The sequence below is a fragment of the Galleria mellonella genome, unplaced genomic scaffold, assembly GCF_026898425.1.
Source record: "Galleria mellonella isolate WM207_F2 unplaced genomic scaffold, CSIRO_AGI_GalMel_v1 utg1217, whole genome shotgun sequence".
Lineage (NCBI taxonomy): Eukaryota > Metazoa > Arthropoda > Insecta > Lepidoptera > Pyralidae > Galleria > Galleria mellonella.
This window is the reverse complement of record NW_026441984.1, coordinates 451,989-468,153: the sequence shown is the minus strand read 5'-3', so window position 1 is coordinate 468,153 and position 16,165 is coordinate 451,989.

The window sequence follows — 16,165 nt, the reverse complement described above, 5'->3', positions numbered from 1 at the left end:
AAACGAAATATGGGTAAATCTAAATAATAGAAACAGAGATCATGATGATTTTTGGTGATTATTGGATTTGAACTCACGTCTTTTGGTATCTATAAATTAGGATAATATATTACTACTAGCCGACCCCGTAAACGTTGTTTTACCACTTATTGCGAAATATAAAAATCGCTATTAAAAGACAGGGGTTGATCGTAAAACGGTGAAAATTTAAAGTTATGTGTATTTTTTAATGCTTAATCATAATAAAATAAAAATGAAAAAATTTGTTTAAAAATAAAAAAAAATTTGGGGAGGGTCACCCTTATCATTAAGGGGTATGATAATTAGATGTTGGCCGATTCTAAGACCCAATATGTACACAAAATTTCAAAAAAATCGGTAAAGCCGTTTCGGAGGTATTTGGTAACAAACACCGTGACACGAGAATTTTATATATGGTATAAGACTAGGTCATAATGCTCAAAAACAACAAAAAAGCTACAAATGTAACAAAAGATCTCGATCGTGTCAATTCAGTCGAAAGACCTTCATAAATAAATACGAGTACATAAGGGTGAGAATTTACAATGTGTCACAATAATACAGAACTGCAATGTTAATGCAATGAACTTATTGTCTGTTTTCCTAAGCGTAGAATGCAGAATGAATTTCTGCTGACTCCCAGCAACTTCCATACCGTTTGTTTATTTAGTTGGTGCACTGTGATTTATGGTGCAAATGCTTTTAGTTCTGTAATTATATAATTTGATTATGGCCCAAATACGAGATTAAGTTAAATTTCTAGATAAACTGATGCCATATGATTTTAAATTTAGTTGATTGCTAACGAAAATATGGTGAGGATTTTTAGGTGTACGTACGCTTTTTTTGTGTGGTACTTTGGTTAAGGCTACTCATGTAGCAGTCTTAACGACATGACAGTATAATTGTGAAGCAATCTTAAGGTATATATTTTTTGCATGTGTTAGAATTTAAATCCGTATACCGTATCGTACCGTTTCATAGTAATTTATACCGTTCAATATTGTTACTCTTTGTAATAATAAAAAAAAAATTGTTGCGAAGCAAATTAGTCTTGTAGGCACATAGTTTTTGCCATAAAATAATTTCAATTTATTATTTCCACGAAACATCAGGTCCTTTATCAATTTGTTTTAATACGATTGAAGTACCTATTGTTAAGGACTAAATTATGTTTGCTACTTTAATTTCATTTACTTCTGTTTGAATTATGAATATTAATATTATTACTAATGCTGTATTGTTTTTGTAATTATATTGTAGTAAAAGTCTAATCTATCTAAGAGTCGTTTGCTGTCTAACAATTTATTCATCGATACGGTATGTACGCGCCTATAAAGGTACCTGTTGAACGCGCTCAGTTCACAAAATCCACCAGCACTACTGTCGAATTTCTACTTGAAAACATTCACCTGGCAATTTTAAAACTTCACTTTATTTCCGCAAAAGTGAGCCGACTGTGTATCTAAAAGAGTTACAAGGATGCCTGAAGGAATAGTTAGTTCTTTGACATGCCTTTTTAATATAGTCATTTGTTGTCCTTTTTATGTTACAATCTAAAACATAAGAGTTTATATCTTTGATAATGCTTCGATATAGGGAAACTGGTCAGATATTATAGTTGGTCTAACATAATTAAAGTAAGTTATTAGCTCACTATTGCTATTGCCAGATGAATAACAGATAGACATTTTTGTTTTCTTCAAAACAGTACAGGATTAATATAGGATTTTATTATAAGTCTTCATTCCCTTGCACTAATATAAACTGTTCGTTATTTTAAAGACGAATCTTATGATGATATTTAAAGAGAATAGAGAGACATTGGTAGTAGTAGTATTGGTTGTAACATTTTCTTTTCTGCACTGTTACCGCAAGGAATTGTAAATTTTTTGATAATGAAATTAAACTTGTAGAAAAGTACGTGTCTTCAATTATTAAGATGAATTTCAAATACTCCCAAATACTAATAATCTCCAGTATTAATACAACCGGCTATTTCACTGTTGAATTTAGGTTAAAAAATATCCCATATATCTGTACAATACTCATACATGTCATTCAAAATCATTGAACTATTTGAATGAATACTTGAAGCTTAAGCATATGAGCTTTCAAAATACTTCAAATGTTTAAAAATGAAAGTCTTAAACCAGTGCATGTTACCAGCGATGACTTACGGACCCAAAACATGGTCCTACACAATTGTCAGTATGCAAAAGCTCCAAGTGCTATGGAGAAGGTTAATCTCGGAGTTTCTTTGCGTGGCAGAATTCAAAATGTGGATAACTACAGAAGAATCAAAGTGACTGACATAGCCCAAAGAATAAACAAGCAGAAGTGGTAATGGTTTGACCACATAGACTGAAGAACCGACAAAGTTTCTTGAGTGTCGATTCTATATGGGCAAACGCAATGTAGAACGATCCTCTATTAGATAAAGTGTCGACTTTAAATGCATTGCAGCAGATGCAGGTGACTCAAGACCATTCCTTATGAAAACCTTAATTCAGCAGTCGACAAATAATAATTGATACGATGATAATGATGGTAATGAACCGTACAGGATTATATTTCAGTACCTAGGACATCACTGGTAATACGCACTGGTTAAAAACCTTCGTCTTTCAAATTTTGAGGTATTTTGGATAAAAAGGCGTGGCCTATTTTTTTTAACGGTATTCAGTCGAATTGAATTAGTCGGTTGACCTCTCAGTCTATGTTTTTTTTAATGGATGATAATGGAATGGTAACACCACCCGCGCTATCGGTATACACCGGCGGGGCACCAGTGAAGGATGATAGATGAGGATGAAGTAAGTTACTTAGCCCATTGTGACGAATTCAACAAGAATTGTTCACGATGGTTTCCAGGGGGAACCACGTGAAGGTCGACCTAATAAGGCATATTGCTAGCAATGGAGCTGTCAAACTCTATTGCTAACAATCCCTTTCCCCCCTCTCAGTCCAAGTTAGGTTTACCTAATCGGACAAGTTGCTTCAGGTACTGTGTGTACCTCGTCGATAACTTCGAGCATAGTGTTCTTAATCATAACCGGTATAAGTGTGACAAGGACGTTAGACATGATGTTAGTCTTTTTCATGTTCATTTTAAGACTTACTTGTTGAGAAGCACTATCGAGGAAATTTATAATAATGGTAGTACGAGTATAATGCCTTACTCTTATTTCGTTCAATCATCAATCCATTAATTTATTTTCGATGCAAAATTACAAATTATATTCTTCAATTCAACATATTGTCATTGTTCAACTACGTACTTGGAAACCCAATCAAGAAACACAGTTATTATTCCTTCAAAACCAACCACGAATTTACATAAATGGGCCAAACTTTAATAATTGAGACACGATTGTAAACTTTCGGTTTCCAAGGCATGAATACTAAATAGGTTGTTTTATATAATTCAATAGGAAACTTTTTCGTCAAGGGGAGTGAACGTTTCCCGTTGTTTGCTGAGGCAATGAGAAAGTTGAAGTGTTGATATCCTCGGTCGTTTTGTACAAGCGAACATTCTGATATGAGTAATTGTCTGGAATGGAAAGTAAGTCGTTATACACTTAAGTGCTAGAATGATCGATGTAGTTCGAAGAATCTACAAGTTAATGTGGCAATGTTCCAGTCATATAGCTCGAAATTAAACTTGTTTTGAAGACATATCCTGACACGATTTTTGGTAAATTAGTAGGAGATCTCAAGGCATTTCAATCAATATAATCGAACTGTCTTGTAGACTATAAACTACTATTGTAATCTACGAGTATTCGCAGTGTAATCTATCCCGAAATATTGGAATAACAATCAGGTATTTACTACTGGCTGCTTGCCGGAAATATGTCAAGAAACTTCACGTCAATTACACCGCGTTAAATCTCGATAACAAATGTAAATATATAAATGAATTGTATCATAAGAACCGACTGTAGAACGCTGTAATATAGTCTGAAGATACCAACTTCGCTATCCGCAATGGAGAGCGGCAGACTGGTGAAATCTTGGAGACGCTTAATGCAATTGGACCGGAAAGTCGGACGAGTAGGCAAATACTATCTGATGACTCTTATTTAATCCACTTAATTTATACAACTGCATAGCATAAAAATTTTGCGTATAAAAGAATGTAACATTTGATAGACTGTTAGGATTTTGTATAATTTAAAATTATTCTTTACATGGATAATTGAGGATGTATAGTTACGTTTATAATTGATTTTAATTTTTTTTTGCTATATAAATTACATTATTTGAGATATAAAACATCAGAGTTTATACTTTTGATAATATCTTGATACGGCGAATCAGGCGGTCAGGTAATGCATGTAGTTTAATAAACCTTGGTCATGTGTAAAAACCTATAAAGTAGTATAAGTTTTTAAACCCTATCGATTGTATAAAACAAAAAAATCATTCCAGAATTGGAGAAAAAAATATAACCGAATTATTGAATAAATTGTGAATTCTCTTTCTGAAAATGCTAAAAAAATCATATTATTTTTAAAAATCTGCAAACTTATTTCTTTGGATTCCTAAGTCTTTGTACGACTCTGAACTCTGGATACTCTAAATAAGCACTCAAATATTCAGAATCCATTCGAAATTTGTCACTAATCTAACTTATAATGGGTATCGTAGGTAGACCCTTTACCCTCGTCACAGAAGGGTAGACCGTCGCCGTTGTTTCCACCAAACGTCAATATCTCGGATAATCTTACTTACAGTTTATATGAATTATTCCAAACTTTATATTACTATAGAAACTGCAAAATAATAAAGTAGTCGAAAAAACTTCTCATATATGATATTCAATCTGATGAAGTTTTTTGTATCATATCGTGTCAGCCTTTAACTGTCCACTGCTAAACATTAGCCCCCAAGGGTGAATTGGAGAGTTTTTCCAGTAGTTGCCACGCTTGGCAGCCAGATTGGCAACCGCAGTTAGGTTTTGGAGATGTTTTAAGAGGGACTTACTACCAGGTGAGCCGCATGATCGTTTGCCCCCTGTGTTGTAAAAAAACTCTGCTGTTCATCTCTCGCCCTTAGTCGCCCCTTACGACATACACGGGAAAGGAAGGGGTGGCCTATTCTATGCTGGGAGCACGCGGCCTTTTTTGTATTACACATGAAGAGTATTATTGCTCAGTGAGATTCTACCCCAAAGTCTGGTGTTATAATCCATAAATTTAGCGAGATCGGTTCTGCTTAACACAATACACTGTATGTATCAAATAAAATTTTTAAACAATTCTCTTTTACCTTCCCAACCTTACCTAACTTTACAATTGATGTTCTTTATCTCAGAGTTAATCTATTTAATTAAATCACAAGTACAAATTAGAACCTAACTAAATTTGTTTAGTCTATTTGAGGCGTTTACTCTTTGAAGGAAAAACAACTTGTAAAATTATCTTAAAGCAAGACAAAGAAAGGTAAAAGGCAGTCTCTTGGTTTTGAATTTTTTTAATCTAGACACGAGTACCTTTAAATGAAATTATTTGAATTTAGAAATAGGATTTACTTGTCTACAACTAAATTTGCTTAACAACAGGCAGTTTTTTGGTCTTAAACGAAGCTTGAATCATTAGAAACTTAATATGAAGCAAATGTTGTACTAAACTATAAATCCTAACAATTGATAGCGACGAAAAATCAATCAGATTGTGTGAAATGACAAATTCATTTAGAAGTCTCTTAAAAATTGGCAATGATTTTGAAATCGGTTGATAATCAGTTGTATTACTTCCTCTTAATTTAAATTAATTGCAGCATTACGAATGAAAAACATCCCGTTGTCATGAGAATTGGAAAGAAATAAGAAATAAGTTTAATCTCACATCTTTTGTATTAGAATATTCTGGAAGATATTTCAAGTTTACTGGCGACAGATGGTGGACGCTTGTCGTCCGTTTGCCCTTTTCCCTTGCTCAGTTATTTTTTGACCACAAACGATGTCACAAAAGAAATAAATGGTTTCAAAAGAATAAAATTTTCTCTCGATCCTTCTCAGAACATAGACAATTGGATTGAACATTGCTAAAGAAATAAAAATAATTAAAGTGAGATTATAAGTTGTGTATAAAGTTTTTATTCGACATAGTTTGTTTTTTAATTTTTAAATGGCTTTCAAAAGGTAAAAGCAATTTGATTGTACTTTTCAATTGACGTCAAAAGGAAGAAGGTTTTCAATTCGGTCACATTTTTTTATGTGTGCAACCTGTCGAATTGTGGAATAAAATTAACTTGTTTTTTTTTTCACATATGAAGTTGATTTTTTTGTGGAATAGAATTTTAAATTATTTTGTGAATTAGAGTTATTGATTAAATTCTAATTCTGATAATTTTATTTACAATGGATAGGATTTCATTCTGTGTGAGCCCTATATTAATTTTATGACGCTTGAATTTACTGTAAATACTATTACTGCCCAGTTACTATTTCCTATGTCACTGTATTAGGTTGACTAGACGAGATCTCTTTTAGAGATAAGTCCACCTTTGCTAACATTGTTGTTAACTTATTGTTGTTACTGTATGTTTTAGTGCAATAAAGAATATATATATAATTTATTACAAATCAAAGTCTTGAATTATATTTAGTATTTTTTTATACAACTTAGAATGTAAAACAAGCTGACGGCCCACCTGATGGAAAGTGATAACCGTCGCCTGTAGACATAAGCAGTGAAGGATAGGATATAACAGTAAATTTACAGAGAACAGAGGAATAACACCTGAATCCTCAGAAATGGCAACGCATGTGGAGTATCATGGGCGAAACAGTATATTCGGTTATGTCCATGATACTACTCAACTAGTCATGTGTATAGGCGACGGTTACCACTTTCCATCAGGTGCGCCATCAGCTTGTTTGCCATTCGAAGTTGTATAAAAAAAATATACGAAGCATGTAAAGCACATATATATATTTAAATTTTATACACTTAGTAAATGGCACTTTTAAAATATTTTACATATGCATCGACTTCACGATTGAAGGGAAGCCATTTCAGATAACGAAGGCGGGTGAAGTCGGTCATTTGGCTTTCAGAACGGAAGTGCATTTCGTGTAGACCGGCCCGATAGCCGTGGATAGTGGACGCGGAACTGAATACTACTATGATATGTTAAGTCGGCTAAGTGTACAGTATATGTCTATGGCTTCTCGAAATTGATGGTTGTTGCTACTTGTTATTCCAAAATTCAAATAAAGAATATAGCTTTTGGTAATGGCTGGATAGAAACCATGTAGTACATTTGAAAAAAGAAAAAGATTTTTTTATTTATTTTTTTATACCACTGAGGTATACGGGCCACCTGATGGTAAGTGGTTACCGTAGCCTATGAACACTTGCAATTATATTTGAATTGAAACTGTGGTAAACGGTGTTGGTGGTAAATTTACTCAATATCTTCTTTGATTAATACTATGTATTATTCTATATTTTGTCACTATTAGTTTACCTAAATAAATGAAAAAAAATATTTTTCAAAAATAGAAACAAAGTTATTTAAGAGTGTCCATAACATTTTTTTACCGTATAACAACGTCATTATTACGTATTACTTTAAAAAAAAAATTAAAATTTTTTAATGCTTCTAATTATTTATTTATTAATTATTTAAAAAGTGATATGTTAGCGAAATCAGAAGGTAAAAAATAATGAGATATTTGATACGACACGACGAACTTCTGAACATTATAAAAGAAGGTAAGGTAGAAGGAAGGAGGGGAAGGGGACACTAAAGCATGATTACATCAGACAGATCCAGGAATAAGTTGGTGTCGTGTCGTATTAAGAGGTGAAGAGATTTGTTGGAAGTCGTAGTGAGTGGTAAAAGCTCCACCGACAAGAGCGCAGCTCTTAAATAAGAAATGAATGAATGAATGCAAGCGAACTGAAACATAAATCAGAGAACGCATTGCATATAAATCTATCGTATTCGTATTCATTAAACATTATGTATCTAATTCACATTTTGCTTTGGACAAAAGTCGATTGCTTGGGTATCTTTCTCCCATTCGTGTTTCAACCGTGAAGCAGAGTCCTCAGGAATGGCAACGCATGGGGGGTATCATGGGCGAAACAGTATACTCTGTTATGTCCATGGTACTGCTCATGTCTATAGGCGACGGTTACCGCTTACCATCAGGTGGGTCGTCAGCTTGTTAGCCATTGTAAGTTGTATAAAAAAAAAACACTTAAGGAAAAGAAAACGCTGGCCCATTCTATGCCAGGATCATACAGCGAAACGCCTTGTTGTTTGACGATATATGTATTTGTTGACGATTAAAGACAAATATTTCGATATAATTATTGTCCATTATAGTACATCTATTCCTATATTATCTGCGGTAGATACAATGCATATTGTACGGCCATTGCCCCTGGCAGGCTTAAAACGACATTTAGCCAAGATTGGCCCCACATTAGGGGCACTGTATTAAAACGACATCGCGCTGATATTGCGCCGTAGGGTCCGCTGTTTAGGCATATTGAAAGAATATTCTAGGCTTTATTAAAAGAGCAGTGTTTGCTCTCTGTTTCTAAGGAATTAATAAAAAATTAGGTTAATACGTCGGGGACTTTTTTGTATAGCCTTTTTTTTTTTACTAAAAACTCTTAATAACAGATGTCATTAGGATGAAGGTAATATAGCTCCAATTAGTATTAGATAGTAGGAATCTCAAATTACAGATAAATAACTGATTTCTTTTGTTGAAATTAAGAATCATACAGAATTTTAATTAATATAACCCATTACTTATAACTGGTTTCAGTATTTTTGTATATTACACGTCGACGAAGCCGACGGTTACCACTTTCCAGGTGGGCCGTCAGCTTGTTTGCAATTCTAAGTTGTATAAAAAAAAAAGATTAGATATTTGTAGTTTGTCTTTATTTAAATGTTCTTAGTATTTATGCACGTCTCAAAAAAAAACTGTAGGGTAATAGATTTACATAGTAATTTAATTACGTAATTGTAACTTAACATGTATATAATATATTAATTATTTGCTATATTTGCCCCCTGTGTTGTAAAATATATATATATATATATACTGTGTTGTAAATATATATATATATATATATATATATATATATATATATATATATATATATGATATATAACTAAGTAATATAAAAGAAATACCCAACTTCTGTTAATCCATTAATACTTATTTAACTATAGCTTCTTTAGGACTTCCATTAACAATAATTGTGATATATTTTATATAATGACCATGTGGTTTACTACACTTATCAGAGCGAGACTTTGTACAAAAGTCGATTGCTTGGGTAGCTCTGTCCCATTCGTGTTTAAACCGTGAAGCAGTTGTTTGCATGGCTGTGTTTCGGTTTGAAGGGTGGGATATGGCGTGAATTTATTGGGTAAAGAAGAATAACATCTGAGTCCTCAGGAATGGCAACGCATGGGGGGTATCATAGGCGAAACAGTATACTCTACTATGTTCATGGTACTGATTATGTCTATAGGCGACGGTTACCACTTTCCATCAGGTGGGCTGTCAGCTTGTTTGCTTAGTTATATAAAAAAAAAAAAATTAGAAAGATTAATAAAATAAGGTTAGATATTTATAATTTGTCTTTATTTAAATGTTTTTATTATTTATGTACGCGAACGTGTTTTTTTTATATTAAAAACTAAATCGATCTGTCCCTAGACATAACAGTCAACAGTCATTCAGTCGTAATATTGAAATAGAACGCATCCAAAGAGATTCCTTCAAATGGATGCACTTTTAATAATAACTAAAACGGGGGAACAGACAAAAAGCGAATTGAAAATGCAACTGCAGCGGACGGGGTAAGCTTCTGTAATATTTTAGCTTGAGAAAAGTTTAATTAATAATTGAAGTGGAAAATATGAAATATCTCGCGCCTTCGCTACGAAAACGGCGCTGTTGGATAGTTAGTTTTTAATGCAATATTTTGTGAGTAATTAACTATTTTATTATTAGAGTATTGATTAAAGTAGGCAGTAGAAGTAACTGTAAAATTAGAGTATGGACTGTAATTTCGTAAAACAAAATCCATTACCTGTCCACTGCTTACCCCATAGACAGTAATAAGAAACAGTCTCGAGCCACCTGCATCCACTGACTCCTTGCAATGTGCATTTGAGGTCATCGTTCTGTCTAGTGGGAGTTATTGACAAGTTTTTTTTAATGAATGATAATGGAATGGTAACCCCACCTGCGCTATGATAGGTATGGATGAAGTAGGTCAGTTAGCCCATCGTGACGAATTCAACAAGAATTGTTCACGATGGTATCCAGGGGGAACCACGTGGAGGTCGACCTAATAAGATATATTGCTAGCAATGGGGCTGTCAAACTCCATTGCTAATAATCCCCTTCCCCCCGTTATTGACAAGTTATCCCAGGTGTACATAGTTGTCGATAACTTTGAGCGTAGTGTTGTCAATCATAGCCGGTACAGGAGTGACATGGATGTTTAGTTTGATTTTATATATGTATACATTATTATCTAAGTAAAAATAATTAATTAACTTTAATATATACTGAAATTATTTACTTATTTATTAAAGAGTTAACTCTTTATTGCACCAAAAACGTAAAAATAAACAATTAAATATGGTGAGTTTTATAGGAGACAAATCTAGGTGTGGCAGGGATAACAAAAGGATATAAGGACTCACCGTCTTGTCGTGGGCTATTATATGATGTCCTGTGCGGGCGCCTTGATTCCTTCCGTCAATTTATCACCAATGTACATACAAATTGTCTACAAACACAGCACTTCAAATTATGAAAGCGGTAACCACATTTACAGCACAACAATGTTATTAATATTTTTTATACGTAGTTGTTCGTTGATTGCGGAGGTCTTTTTTTTTAATGGATGATAATGGAATGGTAACCCCGCCTGCGCTATCAGTATACGCTGGCGGGGCACCAGTGAGAGGTGATAGGTGAGGATGAAAGCAGGTCAGTTAGCCCATCATGACGAATTCCACTAGAATTAACTACGATGGTTTCCAGGGAGAACCACGTGGAGGTCGACCTGATAGGGTGTATTGCTAGCAATAGGTTAGTTAGACCCTATTACTAACAATCCCTTCCCCCCCGATTGCGGAGGTCACATTGACGGTTAAGATTGAAGACAGCTCTAAATTTTCTTATAATCTTCCGGCGTCCTCATTGGTTGTTGTAACTCGGAGGTAAAGACGATGACGGTAATTGGATAGGATAGGATCAAGGGAAATTAACTTAGCACTAGGTACCGATTATTATTGAACTAACATACAAATAATTATTAATAAGAATAAATTTATAATAATATTATTTAAAAATATATAAAATTAAGGAAACGCGCAAACAAAACAATTTAACCGAAATATATTAGCATGAAATACAGGTTAAAATATATAATACATTTAAAGGTACAAAAGCCGGTCTTATCACTAAGGTAATCTTTTACATACAACCTTTGGTTAAAGGAGAATAGATAGAAATGGGCAGGCGGCGCAAGAGTGAATTAATATTTTTTACATATAATGCACAAAAACATCAAATACATGTTATTTATTAGACTACTTATTGACAAAAATCAAAAAAGGAATGTTGCGTTGGTTTGGTCATTTGGAGAGGATGGATGAAAGAAGAATTACGAAAGAGATTTATCGAGCAAGAATGAATGGAGATGGAGAGCCCGTAACCGGCGAGCGTGTATGAAAAGATTGATGAATGTGGAAGAAGCGAAAGAGGTTTGTTTGAATCGAAGCATTTCATTGTTTCTGCCTACCCTAATGGGAGACAGGCGTGACAGATATGTATGTATGTATGTATATACTACATATATATACACATATAAATATATACATAGCACACACTAGGAAATATGACGAATCTATTAAAACTAAATAAAAAAAATAAAATAACTAAGGAAAAGAGTAACTACAGTGAAAGAAAATGGGATTTGACTTGTCCTTTAAACAAAGCTAAGTACTGGGCGTTCCGTAAGAGGGAATTTTTTATTTATATAAAATAAAATGTATATTTAAAATTAAACAAAGCAAAAAATGAATAAGACAAGATATTTATAAGACGAATAGATACCAAAACATTAATTTATAAAAAAAATTGTTAGGATGTCTCTATGTCTGTTTGTTTCGACAAAATTCAAAAACTATTACCTCAAACTGGATGTTGTTTTTACAATTGTATTCCTTAAGGTCTAACTTAAAAACTGGCATATGTTTTCACTTTATACGTTGTCTTGAAGCAGTTCATATCATTGAATTTTTTACACCTGAAACCACGCCTACAATCAAAACAATGATCGCGGCCAAACAATCATCTAGATCAGACCTGGGCAAATGGCGGCCCGCGGGCCGAATCCGGCCCGCGGTCGAATTTTGTCTGGCCCCTGAAGCATTGTATATTTTATTATTAAGAACACAAAATTAGTTTTTGTCTAACGTAAATTGGTGCATAAAAATTTTGGATAAAATATTAAGCAATACTTATACACATTATCAGGGCCGGTGGGAGCCAAAATTTTTTCCCGGACAACCGCTCTTTTCAGAGCTTAATAAATATTTTGATTCAAAAATTTTGGTTTTAAAATTCATTAATAGACATCCTTAGCTAAATTTAAACTTAAAATTATAAAAAAAAAAAAAACTGTTTGGCCCGGGGTCAAATTTTCATGTGCAATGTGGCCCGTCTATCAAAATATTTGCCCACCCCTGGTCTTAAATAAAATTAATTATTTAATTTCACAATCCACTATTTGGTATCAACTTCCAGCAGCAGTATTTCCGAACCGATACGACAACATAACCTTCAAGGAAAGAGCAAACACACCTGCGTTGCCGTTAGTGTTGTGGGTGATCATGGGCGGCGCTAGTCACTTACTATCAGGTGAGACGCATGCTCGTTTGCCCCCTGTGTTTTATAAAAAAAAAAGTTCTGTACATTTATTTCTTAACAAATATAACAAAACCAATTAATGTAGTATTAACACAGTATACTACATACAATAAGGGGGAAGGGATTGTTAGTAATAGGGAGGTTAGTACCCATTGCTACCAATATACCTTATCAGGTCGACCTCCACGCGGTTCCCCCTGGAAACTATCGTAACTAATTTATCGTTGAATTTATTACGACTTGCCTTTTCATCCTCACCTATCACCTCTCACTGGTGCCCCGCCAGTGTATACCGATAGCACAGACGGGGTTTTTTTTTAATGGGTGAAAATGGTATGGTAACTCCGCCTGCGCTAACGGAATACGCTGGCAGAGCACCAGTGAAGGGAGATAGATGAAAATGAAAACAGGCCAGTTAGCCCATCATGATAGATTCATCAGGAATTAGTCATGATAGTTTCCAGGGGGAACCGCGAGGAGGTCGACCTGGTTGGGCATATTGCTAGCAATGGGATTCTCAGTCTCCATTACTAACAATCCCTCCCCCCCCGCAGACGGGATTCCCATACCATTTACACCTATTAAAAGAACTAGATACAACAGTGTACTACAGATATATGTATCTACATATATATGTATCTACATATATATGTAGTTCGGTAACAACAAAACTATGTAATTTCTATTAGTCACGTTCGTACAACAGCGGGCGCAGGTGCTGCGCGGAATCGAATCCCGCACCGATACGGCCCCGATCGCCTCATCAAATGCGCTTTGTTTTGTAAACTGGTTTATAGTACTACAATATTTATTTGTAAACTAGCTGATGCCCGCGACTTTCTCCGCTTGGAATTTTTTTTAACGGATGATAATGGACTGGTACCCCGCCTGCGCTAACGGTATACGCTGGCGGGACACCGGTGAAGAATGATAGGTGAAAATGAAAATGTAGGCCAGTTAGCCCATCGTGATGAATATACCTGGAATTCAGCACAATGGTTTTTATGGGGGACCACGTGGAGGTCGACCTGACAGAGTATATTGTAGGGGATAGGACTGGTAGTCCGCATTTCTAACATCTCCCTGACTCGGTTTTTAGCGTTTTTTCCCCCCTGTACAGACATTCGACCTCTACAGTTTTATTATACGAGTATGTACAGATATATGATGTGTCCCTTAAAAAAAAAACAAAGTTTCTTGCGTCCAATTAAACTGTTTATAATTACTCCTCTCCATCCAAAGGTTGCCTGCAAGAGATCGCTCTTAACGATAAGGCCGCCCATTATTTCCTTAGTGTAATATTTTCTTGTAATTGTTTGTATTTATAATAAGTTTATTATTGTAATCTTATGGAGGAAATAATGAAGAGTATCTGTCTGTCTATCCCCCAAAAGGAGGCCTATGTTCAACTATCACTAAAGAGCTATAATTTACGATCTCCATAGCGATGGGTACGTTGGTTCTGTAAGTTGCTTCGCGTGAATAAACGAGTTCGATTCCCGGTCGGGCTAAATTAGGCAACGACTTTTCTGTATTGGCTGGATAATCTATATGTGAACTCAGATATATATATATATATATATATATATATATATATATATATATATATATATAATTTCTAGATTCCCAAAGAGGGTTGACGTCAGGCAGGTAGCCGGTCGTAAAACTAAAAACCAAATCTTTTTGTAATATGGTAAAATCATATTATGCTGATCCCAAATGATTGGGATAAGGGTAGGAAGGTGATGATATATAATTTCTAGCTTGAGGACCAGTTTATTATTAATGATAATAATAATGGTCGAATGGCTAAATTATATATATATATATATATATATATATATATATATATATATATATAGATAATAATAATGACACAGCCGTTAAATGTTCACCCCAGCCATCCCCAACTGCCCCTTAGGGACTTTTGCCAATAGTTGTCACGCTTGGTACGAGTACGCGGTGGGACGCTGCTCTCCATGTTCCGACCATTAGGTGCCCTTAGTCGCTTTTTAAACCTATTAAACTTTTAATCAAATTGTTTATCATACTAAGTATCATAGAAAATATTAATGTATTAGTAACATGCCCCTCCTCCTCACTTAAATAGGTTTACCATTACAACACACATGTATTTATTTATTTATCATTGCTATGCACACATCGTCAACACAGCGATATTTCTTGCGTTTAACATGCAAAATCGGGTGAACCTCTTCGCAGTCCGTAGCGGCCGCTTCGGGAGCAATTCACGGATTTTTTTAATAAAACTTCCCCCATTGCTAAAGTCGTTACGAGCGAAAGACAAGGCTCTGGTTTGTTTACAATAACACGAGCCCCTTTACTGTTAATTCAGTTTATTAGAGAACTTGCGGCAATTGGGCGCGTTTGAGCGGGAACAATTTATGAAGCTTGTAATTTCATACCAGGAAGGAATTGAATACAATATCCAATTAACGTAAACCATAGCGTATTTATAATTGGTACACATTTTAGGATGAGATGGTATGAGATGAGTATAAATATGTAATTGATAGAAAAAAAAAATCAGCAAGATGATTTTTAATAAAAATAATAATCATAATGACTCACGAGGTGACCGAAATGTGACGGTGGGGTGACGTCCACCGAAATCATTCCAATCGTTTTGTCGGTGAACGGTCTTATCCCAACCAGTCTGGAACAATATCTCAGACGGTTGGGATTCCGAGGCAGCTCACTCCCGGGAAAGATGCAGAAAGCAGTGCTTTTAGATTCTGCCCGCATTGTACGTCGGTTTCTCTACCTGGGGCCCTGAACTCCGGCCGACTGTGCTACTGCCGGGGGTTAGTTGCCATCTCCTCTCTTTAAGAGGGGAGATGTGAATTTTGTAAAAAATACAATAATAATAATAGCCTTTATTAACAATCTTACAATATAGTTATAATAATTTAGTTATTTATTTGATACCGGTATGTAAAGATTGTCTTGCTGTTCAGCTCACTCCCAGGGAAAGATGCAGAAAGCAGTGCTTTTTCTTTAGATTTTGCCCGCATTGTACGTCGGTTTCTCTAGCTGGGGCCCTGAACTCCGGCCGACTGTGCTACTGCCGGGGGTTAGTTGCCATCTCCTTTCTTTAAGAGGGGAGATGTGAATTTTGTATATATATATATATATATATATATCTTATACTAAATATTATTATCAGGGCGGTCGATGATCTGGTTC